Genomic DNA, 16,732 nt, shown 5'->3' on the forward strand with positions numbered 1-16,732 from the left:
CTTTTGGGAAGTCTGTCATTCAATATCTCTGATACAGTTAAATGTCTTATAAGTGCTTAAATACATTCATTATCCAAGAAATTCGAGTTAAGTATGACTCAGGTTCTGATACAAGTAATTTAAAACAATTACAGTAACAACTCTATCGTGGCCACAAAAACTAATTCTAACATCAAGGGTAATGCAGTTTTTCCTAACTAAACAGTTACAGATATAACTTTGTTTATTACACTATGTGGAGCTATAGTAGCTGTTAAATTTGCAAGTTTGTGTAGTTTTCATGTAGTATTGTGGCAAGAGCCTTGGAATGTATCTTTTGATTACAGTAGTATTATTAATATTTTTAGACCATTTGGAAGCCAACCCAGCATATTGTTGGATTGTACAGTTACAAAACTGTATAACCTGCACTGCAGGTATAATAACTGAACAAGTAGCCCTAGTATTAGATATTTGTGATGATGAATTATCTTTTGCCACTTTCTTGTCTAATACATGTTAGGTTAATATGGCCACAGTGATGTCTGGGAATGTTTTTCCTGTGCGTGTGTTTTTTTAAGTAGTTTGTCACATGCTTTTTGAATCTCCCCCTTGTTTCTTACCATATGTATGAAATATTTTTAACCCCCCACATGGCATATCATTATCTAATATTTTATGTATAATTCACATTAAATGCAATTTTGTATAATCTGAATTCAGGACTGAACTTTTATTGTACATTTATTAAATGTTTCAGTTGGTTCTGTGATCCTGGAGAGTCCACCTTTCCCTGTCATGGAGGGCGAAACTATCAGCCTGCGTTGTAAAAAGAAAGGAGCTCTTCTAAACCACATAGCTGATTTCTATAAAGATGACCTGAAAATTGGAACTGGCTATTCTGGGAAGATGGTCCTTCACAATGTTTCCAAGTCTGATGAAGGACTCTACAAGTGTATAATCTCTGGAGCTGGAGAATCACCAGAGACCTCCCTGGTGGTGATAAACAGCAGTTTGGAAAATCAAAATGGAGAAGGTATTTGCTTTCAAGTTCATGTATTCTTTAAATTATACACGAAACTCTGTTAGATCAAACCATTTAGCAGTGGAACATTGTGGTTTTTTTTTTTTAGGTTATTTAATTAATTTGTGGCATAGCCACAACACAAATAGAAATACCCTAAAGTTAAATACAAAAAAATAAATAAAACATGCAACTCTGCCCATATATTTTTGACCACTCATAAGGGTATTGAGGCCTGCAGTATGAGCAGATATGCCCAGACTTCCCTCTCTCCCTACCTCCCAAGGCAGCCGAGATGTATAATCTCTTTAATGTGTCCTGGGTCCAGCCCAAGGCTTCCTTCCACTTGGACATAAAAGAAACTGTTGAGTATAAATGGCATTGCAAAATCATTTTTTCAGTGTTTATAATAATTGTTACGGCCGCTGAGTGTCAGGATGCTTTTGAGAGTGCAAAAGCCCTCCTCTGCCATTCTCCTGTGTTAGCTGCACCTGATTTGACGCGACCATTCAAACTCGAGGTTGATGCCAGTGCTGTCGGGGCTGGGGCAGTGCTGTTGCAAGAAGACTTGTTGGGTTTGAACCACCCCGTTTGTTACTTTTCCCGCAGGTTCAATAAAAATCAGTTAAACTACTCCACCATTGAAAAGGAGACCCTGGCTTTGTTGTTGGCTCTTCAGCACTTTCACGTGTACCTGGGGTCCAGCATGTTGCCTCTTGTTGTGTACACAGACCACAACCCACTTGTGTTCCTGGCGCGTATGTTTAATCACAACCAGCGCCTTATGCGCTGGGCTCTGTTGTTGCAGGAATACAACTTAAGTATCCACCACAAAAAGGGGACTGAAAATGTTTTAGCTGACGGTCTGTCCCGTTTGTAAACATGTTTTACTGCTTTTGTCTTTTGTTGTTGTTTATGCTCTGTAACGTTGGCTTCAGCCCAACATAGTTGGTATTTTAAGGGGAGGGGTGTTACGGCCGCTAGCCTCAGGTGGCCCCGCCTTCCTCCATGGAAGCTACAGTGCTCCAGGACTCACGGGGGATTGGCTGGCCCGGACATATGCCCGCCCCAACTTCATGCGGATCCGAGCCTGTCAGACTACGCACACCGTTGGCTGCCGCAGGAGCCTGGAGTACGACGGACAAGTGACACAGCTGTCTGCAGTTATGACAAGTGACACAGCTGACTGCAGTTAACTGATAGTATAAAAGGCTGAGGAGTCTTCATTCGTCGAGGGACTTGTTGATTTGAACAGACTGTACAGAGAGTCCCTCCCTTTTGCCTTTTGCCTTTTCCCTTTTGCCTTCTGCCTGTGTTTTGTGTTGCCTCCTGCGAGACGTTTAGTAGAGCAGTGCTCTACTGGTGTTATTAATCGTGGTGTTTGCTTAAAGTTTCTCTGCTGCCTAGTGAGTTGTTTCACTAACGGATTTCAGTTGTGTTAATAAACCTTATGTTTGTCTTCCTATCTAACTCCTTGGTCTCTGGGCTCGTTTATGTTACGTCCGCTGCCGCCTAGCAGAGCCGGGCCGTAACAATAATTACCCTCAAGTTTGATGGATCACCAACAAATTGATAAAGAGATTAAGTAAACATTTACACTTTAAAAATGTGGTAAAATGTTTTCTAGTTGTTTCAGTAATCCTGGAGGGCCCTGCTCATGTGCTGGAGGGTGAAGCTGTAACTCTGCATTGTAGAAACAAGACACTGTCTGCCAGCCTTCCAGCTCTCTTCTATAAGGATGGCATTTTCATTGGGACAAGCTCAACAGGAAACATGACCATCCACCAAGTCTACAAGTCCCATGAGGGACTTTACAAGTGCAGAATATCTGGAGGTGGAGAATCACCAGGAAGCTGGCTGGCTGTCAGAGGTGAGAAATAAACATGGAGTCGAAATAAAAGCTTGTTAACTGAAAAGCGTCACTTTAAAATTTAAAATGTCAAAATGTACAATGTTTTTGAAAAGCATTTTACTGATTTGAGTATAAATTTAAAATTAAAGCTTAAAAAGAGGGATGGGCAATACATTTTCTGAAGGACTGCAAAACAAACTGGTAATATTGCCGAGGGCGACGCCAATAAGCTGAATTCAGTTGTGCTCGATATTAATTTTATGTCTTTATATGCTTATTGGTACAGTCCTCCACAGCATTACCAGGTGCTCATGTGATCCCTTAAGAAAAGTAATTTACCCACCATTCCTTTGAAACTCTGCAACACCATAGAGTAATTCTTTTTCAAATCAAACCTTCTGCTTTGACGCCTCCAATTTACATTATAGTATTTTATGGTAGAAAATCTGAACATTTATAATTATTGCTGTGAAATTTTAACTTCATATATGAAATACTTTAAGATATTTATAAATATATATTTTAATGGTTCAACTACCCACTTTCAGGCCCTTTTTTTGACATTGAATTCTACAACAATGTTTGCACATGAGTATCTTCAAGAAAAACCTGACTTTTTTTAGCATAAAAAAAAATATTAGAATTTGTAATTTGGGACAAATATTTTTAAAAAATGTGTACTAATGGGCAAATTAAAATGTAAAAAAAATAAAAAATTTCCAAACAGTCCTGTCAAGTCCCATATTTGAGCACAGACTAATTGCAAATGATGATTTGTATAAAGATGAATTACACAACACTGTAAAAATACTTTTTAACATGAAATTCTTAGTCACAAAAATTAAGAAAATGCCATTTTCATTCAACTTCAATGCTGGGATGAGCAAATATTACAAGCTGTACCAAGAACATCATATATTAAGCACAATATAAGATCTACAGTGGCTTGCAAAAGTAAATTCAAATTCAAATTTTATTTGTCACGTACACAGTCATACACAGTACGATATGTAGTGAAATGCTTGGACAACTGCTCGTGACCTAAAGAAAACAAAAAAGGAAAGGCTATGAATAAGATAGGAAATAAATATGAAAAATTAAAAGGGGTAAATTTAACTAGGAAGGAATAAAATATAAATTAAGGTTAAAAAATGAAATAACTGTACAACACAAATTAGAATGAAGGGTAAATTTAACTGGGAAGAATAAGATAAAATATATAAATTAAAGTTGAAAATAAAATAACTGTACAACAAAATACACAATACACAATATAGAACTATATAAGAATGTATGAAGAAATCTAAATATAAATAAATATATACACAATAACAGCAGCTGTACAAGTATTAACTGGAAATGAAGAATATAGTGACCAGTGTTGTGCAAAAACAATGTCCAGAAAGTCCAGTGTGTGTGTAAGAACCATATGTGTGGGTCAGTACTGTGTGGTGGTGTGATTGAGAGACCGTATCGCCTGCGGGAAGAAGCTCCTCCTCAGTCTCTCTGTGTTGGTCTTCAGGGAGCGGAATCGCTTTCCTGACCTCAACAGAGAGAACAGTCTGTTGTTGGGATGGCTGAGGTCCTTCACGATCTTCCTGGCCTTGGTCCAGCACCGCCTGCTGTAGATTGAGTGCAGGTCAGGGAGCTCGGAGCGGATGGTGCGCTCAGCTGACCGCACAACCCTCTGTAGAGCTCGTCTGTCCTGCATGGTGCTGTTCCCGAACCAGGTTAAGATGTTTCCCGCCAGGATGCTCTCTATGGTGCACGAGTAAAAGTTCCTGAGCACCTTGGAGGGCAGTTGGAAGTCTCTCAAGCGTCTGAGGTGGTAGAGACGCTGTCGGGCCTTTTTCACCACGGTGTTGATGTGACAGGACCATGACAGGTCCTGCGTGATGTGAACTCCGAGGTATTTGAAGCTGTCCACTCTCTCCACTGGGCACTCGTTGATGACGGGGGTCTGGTAGTTCCTCTCCTGCTTAGTGCTGAAGTCCACTATCAGCTCCTTTGTCTTACTGACGTTTAGAAGGAGGTTGTTCCTCTGGCACCAGTTCTCCAGATTCCTAATCTCCTTCAGGTAGGCCGTCTCGTTGTTATCAGAGATCAGGCCCACCACGACGGTGTCGTCAGCAAACTTGATGATGGTGGTGGAGCTGGTAGTGGCCACACAGTCATATGTGTACAAAGAGTACAGCAGGGGGCTCAGAACACACCCCTGGGGGGCTCCAGTGCTGAGAGTGGTGGAGGCTGAGACATGTCCGCCCATCCTTACTGCCTGTGGTCTGCCAGTTAGGAAGTTGGAGATCCACTGACACATAGATGAGCTGAGTCCCAGATGCTCCAGCTTGGTGGTGAGTGTGGAGGGAATTATGGTATTAAATGCAGAGCTGTAGTCTATGAAGAGCATTTTAACATAATTCCCCCTTCTAGTGTCCAAGTGAGTGAGTGATGTGTGGAGGAGATGAGAGATGGCATCGTCTGTGGAACGATTTGGACGGTAAGCGAACTGTAGTGGGTCCAGTGTGTCTGGTAGTGAAGAAATGATGAAGTCTCTGACCAGGCGTTCAAAGCACTTCATCACTACTGAGGTGAGGGCTACAGGGCGATAGTCATTGAGAGAAGCAGGGTGGGGTTTCTTCGGGACAGGAACAATGATGGACTCTTTGAAGCATGTGGGGATCACCGACTGAGATAAAGAGATGTTGAATATCTCATTGAACACAGGAGCTAGCTGGTATGCGCAGTCTCTTAGGATACGACCTGGGATGCCGTCTGGTCCTGCTGCTTTCCTGGTGTTTACTCTCTTGAAGGCTCTCCTTACTTCATGCTCGGAGATGACGAGCACGTTTCCGGTGCTGGCAGTATCTTCCTGTCTGCAGCCGTTAGCGCCGCTAACACTAGCATTGTTGGAGACCTTAGCTGCAGCCTCGAAGCGAGCATAGAAAGTGTTCAGCTCGTCTGCCAAAGTCACGGCCGCGTTCGTCATACCGGTTGTTGGTGTTTTATAGTCCGTTATTGTCCTTAGTCCCCGCCACAGGCTCCTAGAGTCACTCTGTTGGAGTTGTGACTCTAGTTTCCTCCCGTAGCGCTGCTTCGCCTCTTTCACCGCCCTCCGCACGTTATATGACGCGGCTTTGTACGGGTCCATGTCCCCCGTCATGAGTCCCGTGTTGTAGGCAGCGGTGCGGGATCTCAGAGCGTCGCGGATGGTTTTATCCACCCACGGCTTCTGGTTGGGAAACGTTGTGATAGTCTTTGTCTCCACGGTATCATCCGCTAGTTTCCCGATGAATCCCACAACCGCTTCCGTAAACACGTTGACGTCATCGTCGGAGCTGTTTCTGAACATGCCCCAGTCTGCGTCATCGAGTGCGTCCTGTAACGCGGCCACCGATTGATCCGTCCAGCGCGCGACCTTCCTCTGAACCGGAACTTCCTGTTTTCAGCCTTTGTTTGTATTTTGGCATGAGGAAGATGGCGGCGTGATCAGATTTGCCAAACGGGGGGCGGGATTGTGCCTTGTAGCCGTCCTTGACCGTAGTGTAGCAGTGGTCCAGTGTCCTTTCACCCCTGGTGGGGCAGGTGATGTGTTGATAAAAGTTCGGCGCTGCGCGTTTGAGGTTGGCGCTATTAAAGTCCCCCGTCACAATAAGCGCAGCGTCCCGGTGTTGTGTCTGGTGCTGTGTGAGTGCCTCATGCAGCTCGCATAAGGCGGTGACCGTGTCCGCTTGTGGTGGAATATAAACGGCACTTACAATGACCGATGTAAATTCCCGAGGTAGATAAAAAGGACGACAGATAAAAAGTAGTCGGCCATCTTGAACTTTCCACATTTTGTCACATCACAGCCACAAATATGAATAAATTTTATTGGAATTCCACATGAAAGACCAATACAAAAGTGGTGTACACGTGAGAAGTGGAACGAAAATCATACATGATTCCAAACATTTTTTTACAAATAAATAACTGCAAAGTGGGGTGTGTGTAATTATTCATCCCCCTAAGTCAATATTTTGTAGAACCACCTTTTGCTGCAATTGCAGCTGACAGTCTTTTAGGGTCTGTCTCTACCAGCTTTGCACACCTAGAGACTGAAATCCTTGCCCATTCTTCTCTGCAAAACAGCTCCATCTCAGTCAGATTCGATGGACAGCGTTTGTGAACAGTAGTGTTTGCATGTTTGCTGTGTCCCCCACATGGCCTGCGGCAAACTGCAAACGGGACTTCTTATGGTTTTCTGTTAACAATGGCTTTCTTCTTGCCACTCTTCCATAAAGGCCAACTTTGCGCAGTGCACGACTAATAGTTGTCCTATGGACAGATTCCCCACCTGAGCTGTAGATCTCTGCAGCTCGTCCAGAGTCACCATGGGCCTCTTGGCTGCATTTCTGATCAGCGCGCTCCTTGTTCAGCCTGTGAGTTTAGGTGGACGGCCTTGTCTTGGTAGGTTTACAGTTGCGCCATACTCCTTCCATTTCTGAATGATCACTTGAACAGTGCTCCGTGGGATATTCAAGGCTTGGGAAATCTTTTTGTAGCCTAAGCCTGCTTTAAATTTCTCAATAACTTTATCCCTGACCTGTCTGGTGTGTTCTTTGGACTTCATGGTGTTGTTGCTCCCAATATTCTCTTAGACAACCTCTGAGGCCGTCACAGAGCAGCTGTATTTGTACTGACATTAGATTACACACAGGTGCACTCTATTTAGTCATTAGCACTCATCAGGCAATGTCTATGGGCAACTGACTGCACTCAGACCAAAGGGGGCTGAATAATTACGCACACCCCACTTTCCAGTTATTTATTTGTAAAAAATGTTTGGAAAAAAAAAATTATATTCTATTACAAGTATATTCTAAAAACTAAAGTATTTAAAAAAAACAAAACAAAAAACAAGCCACTGTAATATCATATATAGTTTTTAGAATATTTTCTGTATGGCCATCTCAAATTTCCATAAATATTGTGTCAATATGTGTCACAATATTTGTGTCAATATGCAATGTGAAGATATGCTCATTGCCTACTAGAATATTTACACATTTACATTGCTGTGGCAGAATTTTGGCCCACTCAGACCTGAGCCAGTAAAATGTACTGTTGTGTACTTGAGAAACTTGAAATTCTAGAAAGGTTTGATCCAACCCATCCCAACTATCGTGCAAATGTGGGGGGGTTTTTTTGCTTACAAGTGCACCTCTATATTTAAAACTAAGAAAAAACAAGATAATGACATGTATAGATTTGGCAGCACAATGTTTTAGATTTTTTTTTTGTATCAATAGATATTATACTTTTCATGAATGTTTTGACAACCATAATTCTTTAGTTAAAACCAGGTGTCCTGAAAGCCTGAACACCCGATAGTTAAACAACAAAAATAATTTCTAATGAATGCATATTAGGCCTTAACATACTGTATAAATGTTTCAGTTAATTCTGTTAATTTCAGTTAATTCTGTGATACTGGAGAGTCCAACTTTCCCTGTCATGGAGGGTAAAACTGTCACCCTGTGCTGTAAAAAGAAAGGAGCTCTTCTAAACCACATAGCTGATTTCTATAAAGATGATCTGAAAATTGGAACTGGCTATTCTGGGAAGATGGTCCTTCACAATGTATCCAGGTCTGATGAAGGACTCTACAAGTGTATAATCTCTGGGGCTGGAGAATCACCAGAGAGTTTGTTGATTGTGAAAGAACAAAAAAGAGAGGGTAATAAGTCTTGAATTTAATATGTTCTGTATATTGTATTGTGAAGTGTAATTATAGGCTTCATCATTTAATAATTGAACAAAATTGTGTACTGTCATTTGTTTTTGGTTTATCTTTTGTCATTTTAATTATTTGATTCTGCCTGTAGTAAAAGATTAGCGCATCTTAAAACTGAATGAACTGAAAATTGCATTCAGTTTAGATGGGTTGCCAGTGACCTTATGAATGTTGGAAGGTTAAATTATATAAATATTGACAAGCCCTATCTTGTTTAGTTGTTGCTTTAATCCTGGAGACTCCTGCTCATCCTGTGATGGAGGGCGAATCTGTGACTCTGTTCTGCAAAACCAAAATGGCTTTTGCCAGCCTTGCTACTTCCTTCTATAAGGATGACATCTTCATTGGTACCAACTCTATGGGAAACATGACCATTAGCACAGTCTACAAGTCTCACGAAGGATTCTACAAGTGCAGAATATCACGAGTTGGAGAATCATCAGAAAGTTGGCTGTCTGTCCAAGGTGAGGTGTAAATGTTTCAAAATAAAACCCTTACATTTCATACTTATATCTGTTCACTTTGTAGTAAACTTATATAATAAACTTTATTGATCACATTTAAACTTGACAAACCTATATCATTTTAGTCATACTGGGAGCATTGTCAGTTTTGTCAACTGTGTCACTGTTCTGTCCAGCCATCCAAGCATTGCTCAAAATAACACGTAGGCTGGTTGTATTTTAAATTAAAGGATTAGCAAAACCTACATTCGGAGATAAATGCTCATGAATTCTGAAAAGCACGCTTTATCATTCAATATTATTATGTACCATTATTTAACCAACATAACTAGATTCTTTTAAAAAGTGCATTTTGCATGGCAAGGTTTTATTTATATATTTTTTAAGTAATCTTACAATGGGATAGAAATATTTTTTTAAATTTAGGGTATCATGATGTTAGAAGAGACACCATGGTGTGAAAGACGATGCAAAAGAAAAATTGCAAATGTTTCTTCTTAATATGCAAATTTCTGGTCTCTTTGCAGGGCTTCACAGAGATACTAATCTCTTTTCTGACAACTTTCGTGATCTCCTCCTCCTCTTAAGGGTTGTTTTCACTATTGTGATGGTGGCTCTGCTGCTGCTTTTGGTGGGACTTCTTCACTGTGGGAAACTCAGCTCTAGACCAGAAATTACACTCATAGATAAAAAATCAGCCATATAAATGTTTTTAAAGCCCTTGCAGCCGTATGCTGTATACATCCTGAAAAAAGACCAGTTGTTATGATTAAAAGCCTTAAACCCACATTACCAATACATTCATGCCCATGATCATGTATATAAGCTTTTAACTGTAACTATATAGATAGATAGATAGATAGATAGATAGATAGATAGATAGATAGATAGATAGATAGATAGTCAAACCCATACTTGAATCCTCAGCAAGTCATCTGTATCCAGTAGTGATGGTAAATTTGTTTTTTTTTACTGAATCAGGTTTTAATGAGTCACTCACCAAAGTGAATCGGACTTTTTGAGTCACTGAGTCAGTTGACCAGAGAATCCAAAAAATGTACATTTTCACTCAAACTTAATTTGTTTCTCTTTTCATGTATATCCTACTGCTAAGATGAGTGATTCTAAAAGAAAACAACTATTTTATAGAACAAAAAAGAGCAAAAAAAATTCTATAGGGAACATTTATTTTGTTTATTTTTATTTTATTAGTATTTTCCTTAAATGTGTCAAATATATATTTTCTCATCTAAATGTCCACTGAGCTGTGAGCCAGGGGGCGGTAATGCGCCTTAACATTGGTGCCAACCAAGAAGAAGAAGAAGCTGTGAGCCAGGAGGGAGGGGGTGAGTGAGTGAGTGATTCATTCGTGCAATGATTCAGCACAGGAGGGAGGGGGTGAGCGCGTCCTGAGTGATTCCTTCGCACTATGATTCAGCACGGGAAGGGAATGAGTTAGTGAGTCCTGAGTGATTCGCGTACCCTACAAATCAGCACAGGAAGGGAGGGGGTGAGTAGCTCAAATGTGTTGTTAGCATGTTAGCAGAGCGATGCTACTGTGAACCGAGGAGCTATTGTCTTGATGTGAGATTCTACTCAGGGTTTTTTCTTCCATTTCAGAGCAGAAATGTTTTTGTTAAGATACTGGATGTTGTGTTTTTCTCCACAATTTTAATTATAAGCTAGATATATTTCTAATAATGAAACTAACAGCAAGAGGGATGAGTCAGTGAGTCAGTTGGAGTTGAGTTACTGACTCATGAATGATTCAAAAGTGATTCTCGAGTATTGAACCATTCGTTCATGATTCTTCACATCATTACTTACTACATCATCACCACTAAGCGTCCCTAGGCTAGGCCACCATGCTAACCAACCCTACGTTATATATAAGTGAGTGTGGCTCCGGCAGATCCCAGGAACATCATCTATCTATCTATCTATCTATCTATCTATCTATCTATCTATCTATCTATCTATCTATCTATCTATCTATCTATCTATCTATCTATCTATAGATATATATATTAGGGGTGCAACAATACATGTATCGGTATTGAGCTGTTCAATACAGTGCTTTCGGTTCGGTACGCATATGTATCGAACAATACAAATTTTTTTAATTTATTTTATCAACTTTTATTCTGACGATGCTGTCTGTGTTGAGAGCTCAGTGGATCTGCGTTCGACTACTCCGCCTAGCCTGCACTGTCGAGCGCAGATCCACTGAGCACAGCGCAAGCTAGCAAGACAGAAGTTAAGCTCGTTGCAACATGGCAACTGCCTCAACGCTACCCGAAATTGAACCTCCCCCACCCTCATTCAGATCTGGCGTTTGGAACTATTTTGGTTTTCATGTGACGTATGACCCTGAAGGTAAGCGCGTCATGGAAAAAAGTAAAACAGTATATCAGATGTGCCACGCGATGCTCAATTACATTGGTGGGAACTAGTGCGTTAGCACAGTTTGCTCGTTAACGTGTTGACGCTGTCCAGCCCCACGCACGGGGCGATCCGCGGTAGCTCGTTAACGGAGATTTGCCGCGTTATGGAGTGCATGCGCGAGGTCAAAGAATGGCTCCTAGCAAACTCTCTTATCCTAAATGATAAGAAAACTGAAATCGTGGTATTTGGCAGCAACATTCCTCGTGGCTAACTTCGTGATGCCTTTGGTTCCCTTACCAGCTCCCTTTCTGACACTGTTAGCAATCTGGGCGTGTTGCTTGACAGCTCGTTCAAACTCGATAAACAAGTGTCTGCTGTAGTTAGATCTAGTTTCTACCAACTCCGTCTCATCTCTAAGGCTAGGCAGTATGTTCTGCATAAGGACCTGGAAAAGCTCATCCACGCCTTTGTGACCTCAAGGCTGGATTACTGCAACTCACTTTATTTTGGTCTTCATTCTGCCCTCCTTCATAGACTGCAGACAGTCCAAAATGCTGCAGCACGCATTCTGACCAGAACTGGGAAGTTTGCCTGTATCACTCCTGTTCTAGCTGACCTGCATTGGCTACCCATAAAATACCGCATCCAATTTAAAATACTGCTGCTTACGTTTAAAATTACCAACAACACAGCACCGAGCCACCTTAAGGAACTCCTTAAATCGTATGTTCCTGCCAGAGCATTAAGATCATCTACTCAGTTACTCTTGGTGCAGCTTAGATCTCAGCTGAAGTCTAGAGGTGACTTTGCTAAGGCCTTATAATACTCATGTTACTGCTCTGTCTCTTATGTTAAGCACTTTGGTATACCGCTGGTTTTTAAATGTGCTCTATAAATAAAGATTGTTGTTGTTGTATGTCTTGTGTGAAGTAACAGTGGCTCTTCCTTCTGACAGTTCAAGAGATAGGTTGACAAAAAACAAAATCCCCCACATGTAGCTGTGGCTTCTATGCTGCACAGAAAAAGGGAAGTACTACCCTGTCACGTTTTACTTGTATTCAGTTAAATAGTGAGGCCCATGTGAGGTACAATATGGAGCTCTGCATCAAACTGAGTGAGTACTGATCCTCATTTGCATCTGAATCAACATTCAAATAAAATCCATGGATGTGTGTGTCTATTAAGCGGTTTGTTAATGCTTTTTTCAGAAGTCACATTTATTTATAAAGCACAGTGCATGTGAATTTAAACTGAGTGATTAATACGATTTTTATATGATGCAAGTGTTAATTCTGTTGCCTTAAAGAAACCAGATCATTTGGTAACTTTAAATTGCTTCTGCTGATCGCTGTCAGCTGGACACTGAACTAAAAGTATATAAAAGCCAGACTAGTATTATTACTATTATTATTAGCAGCAGTAGTATTAGTATTTTTTGCTGTTGAGATTCCATGTCTTACATATAAAGACATCTGTAATGTGTCATTTTTTTTTGTCTCTACAGTGGTGAAAATGCTGTTGCTGCTTATAGCTCAAGACCATAAATATTGTATGTATGCTAAAGAATGTAAGACAAACTTTTGTTAACAGAGACAAATGTCTGTAAGAATACACTTACTGGTCACTTTATTAGGTACACTTTGCTTGTGCCTGGTTGAATGTAATGACAAACCTGTTGTTGAATCAGTGATGCCTCGGTGTGAGTGCCATCATGACACTGCACATTAAACCCGATTTTCATTCCAACCTTTACTCCCTTCAAGCTGGGAAAATGTAACGGTCAGAAAAACAATACCAACATAAATTGCTATTATACTATTTGTATTGTTACTTTAAGGGTGCTATCATGAAATCAAGGGTTGCTTGAAAAAAATGTCTATCTATGATAAATCTGTGACTCACAACAACCCATTTGGCACCATGCCACATTCAAAGTCTCTCAGATCATTTTGTTTTCTATTCTAATTGTTGATTTGACTGATTAGCCATTTTGTTAAAGAGCAGTTGAACATATGTCCCTAATAAAGTGACCGGTTAGTGTATATAACAATTACAAATACTAGACATGGCTTATCTTTCTATTTCCTAAGAAAATGATTTGGAAAAAAAAGTATATTGTACTTTTATTGTACTGTACTTGCAAGTGGGTGGTCCCTATTAAATTCACTTTTTTTGAAGAGTAGATATCAATCTCTTCATCTAGTCATTTTTTTATTTAATTTTATCCATTTACTTATTTTTGTGTGTGTGCAGCAGAAGGAGCTTATCTTCATGTTCATCCAAATAGACTGCAGTTCTTTGAATATGACTCCATCTCATTAAACTGCTCGGGGTTTCATGGCCCAGCAGAATGGAGAGTGATCAAAAAGCTTGGCTTAAATTCTACTCAGTGGGAAACATCAAAAAAATTCTTGTACATTAAACCTGCCTTTAAGTCACACGGTGGAGAATACTGGTGTGAAAATGAAGATGGAGAGAAAAGCATGACTGTCAGCATCACCATCACTGGTATGTTTACTAACCACTAACTTCACATTTTTCCAAAATTTCAACATGCTACTAAGACTCAAAAATCAAGATGGACTTGAGTTAAATGTGTTTTTACAGCCATCTTAACTTTAGTCAGGGGGGATGTCAATGTATTCATTTTTATTATAAATCTTCTTGTTTTTTGAGGAGGAGATGTGATCCTGGAGATTCCCGCTTTTCCTTTTATGGAGGGAGATTTTGTCACTTTGGGCTGTAGAAAAAAAGGAATGTCTTCCAGTCTTCCACCTGATTTTTACAAGGACGGTCACTACTTGGAAACTGGATATGCAGGAAAGATAACCATTCCCCATGTTTCCAAGTCTAATGAAGGACTGTACAAGTGCAGCTTTTCTGAATCTCAAGGGAAATCACCAGAGAGTTGGATGGCTGTGACAGGTGAGCTATGACATTTTTTTAGCACAATGGATGCATAATATTTTCAAATAAACTATACAGTTCTGCATTTGAGCAAATGCAATGCACAAATATACACGCAATAGTCTCTTTGCTATATTCTAAACTTTGTGTAGTGGTGCTAGAAGAAAATTAAAGTTTTAAAACAGGTCTCTGCAGTCTCTGCTTGCATGTAAGAATATAAAATATCGGGCATACTAAGGAAATGCTTGAACTGAATTTTATTCAAGAATAAAGCCACACTTTGGGGTTTGTAAAGCTCTAGTTTTGTAAGGCACAGTGTTGCTTTGTGCAATATCAGCATCAGCCTTCAAACATATATTATAATTTTCACTCTTTCATGTCTACTATTATAATGTTCAGATTTAGCATAGATTATGATGGAGTAAGTAGAGATAAAATATTTCATCATTATTTTTTTTTTTTAAACATAGTCAGATAACTAATGTAACTAGGACAATGTTAACTTGAAGAAATGTGATATAGCACATAGAGGTGGAAAAGGTGAGTAAAGAAGAAATACTCAATGCATCATGAATCCCCCCAGTAAGCGTAGACCTATTGTAGTGTAAATAAAGGTGGATTCAGGAGCAACTGATCCAGCCCAAATCTTAAGTCTAATCTTAAAGTAGAGAGGCTGTCTCCCCAACTAACTGTGAAGTTGGTTCCACAAAATAGGGGACTGAAAACTGAAGGCTCTCCCTCCCGTTCTACTTTTAAATACTCTAGGAACAACAAGTAAGCCTTTAGTCTGAGAGCGAAACGCTCTAATGAGGATTTTTTAAGGACATCTTGATGATAATGAATTACAGTACTCCAGCATAGAAGTAATAAATGCATGAACAAGTTTTTCAGTGTCATAATCCTATCTCCAGAATTATTAGAATGAATCGTCTGCTGACCATGACTGTGCAAAAGGTCATTGCAGGTTTTTTTGAGTTATTGATTTAGTTGATCTAGTGAGAAACTAACACTGTCTTCACTCACGTCAAGGGAATATAGATTAGATTGTATCCATTTCATCATCTTGAAATACTTAACAAAAATTAACAAAATACTATATTGTATATTTATGTGTTAGCAGCACATGTTGCTCCCACACACTCAGCAGACAATACCTCAAGATTGATCAAGAGACTGAACAGAAGAGCTCTCCATCCAGTCCACTGACTCTCCATCATATTGCCTGCCATGTTGATCATTTTGGCTATGGATGTGATAATAGTGGCTGGACTACATTACTGCCAGAAACACACAGGTTTCTTTCTTTCTATATTTGTGCATTTACTTATTTATTGTGCCAATAATTTAAGGTGAACAGAAAATTAAATAATACAATTTAATTCATATGATGTTCATCGAGGTAGATATCAGAAGAAGTCTTTTGTTCAGTTTGGATGTGCAGTAAAGCACTTATAATAATAATAGATTAATATGTTCAGTAGCAAAACAAGGCAGAAAGAGAAATAATTTTTGGAATTATTAAATGGATGTTTATTAATGTAAGATTACTGGTTACTAATTTCTGATTCTAAAATTCAGCAAGATGTGCCAGTTTCCTGTTTGTTCTTTAACTTTTTTATTTATTGTTCTTCTTTTTATTTTATTTTGTTCCACCTAGTAGCAAGCTCTTTCGCTGTCATGTCAGTAACAGGTGAGTAGTTTATAAATTCAAGATTCAAGGTCTTTATTGTCAATACAACAATATACACAGTATACAGCGTACCAAAATGCCATTTCACCACAAACCCCCCATTTTGCATTTATGAGAAAATAGACAGTGTTGGGGAATACATTACGTTACGTATTTAAAATACAAAATATGAGTAAATCTATTCAGTTTAAAAAGGTGGTATTCAGAATACAGTTACTTTGTTGAAATAAAGGGATTACATGGCGGTCTTTTCTTGTTTCATATATTAGGCTATGCCCTCTCTATTTTTGGTAATTCCACGCCGGTGGAAACCCAAACAAAACATGCATTAAGAGGCTCTAATACCTAATGTCTCAATCTCGTGACCCATGTCACCCCTACTTGCCGCCCGCATAATAATGTGAAGAATTTTTTTTTTTATTATTATTTAATATGAAGGCAATAGGCAGAGTGTTACAGGCATAGCCCTAAAGAATGTAGCCTCATGGGCAGTGAAGTCCAGTTGTAAGTAATTATTAAGACTCGACTGTGTTCGTGTTTTACTCCGAAACAATACATTCTGTTGGAGCAGCCTTTAAACGCCTCTCTCTGTCTCTCACTAGCAAAGTTGACCCAGACAGCAAAGTAAAGCTATTTTTTGGCTACGAGCCAGACACAG

The 16,732-nt window shown here is 39.6% G+C and overlaps 1 pseudogene; it reads left to right on the forward strand.

Annotated features, from left to right (window-relative positions):
• Nucleotides 1–777: 777 nt before the first annotated feature.
• Nucleotides 778–16,074, forward strand: LOC113017533 (Fc receptor-like protein 5; annotated as a pseudogene).
• The last annotated feature ends 658 nt before the right edge of the window (nucleotides 16,075–16,732 follow it).

This window comes from Astatotilapia calliptera, unplaced genomic scaffold, assembly GCF_900246225.1.
Source record: "Astatotilapia calliptera unplaced genomic scaffold, fAstCal1.2 U_scaffold_141, whole genome shotgun sequence".
In the NCBI taxonomy this organism is placed as follows: Eukaryota; Metazoa; Chordata; class Actinopteri; order Cichliformes; family Cichlidae; genus Astatotilapia; species Astatotilapia calliptera.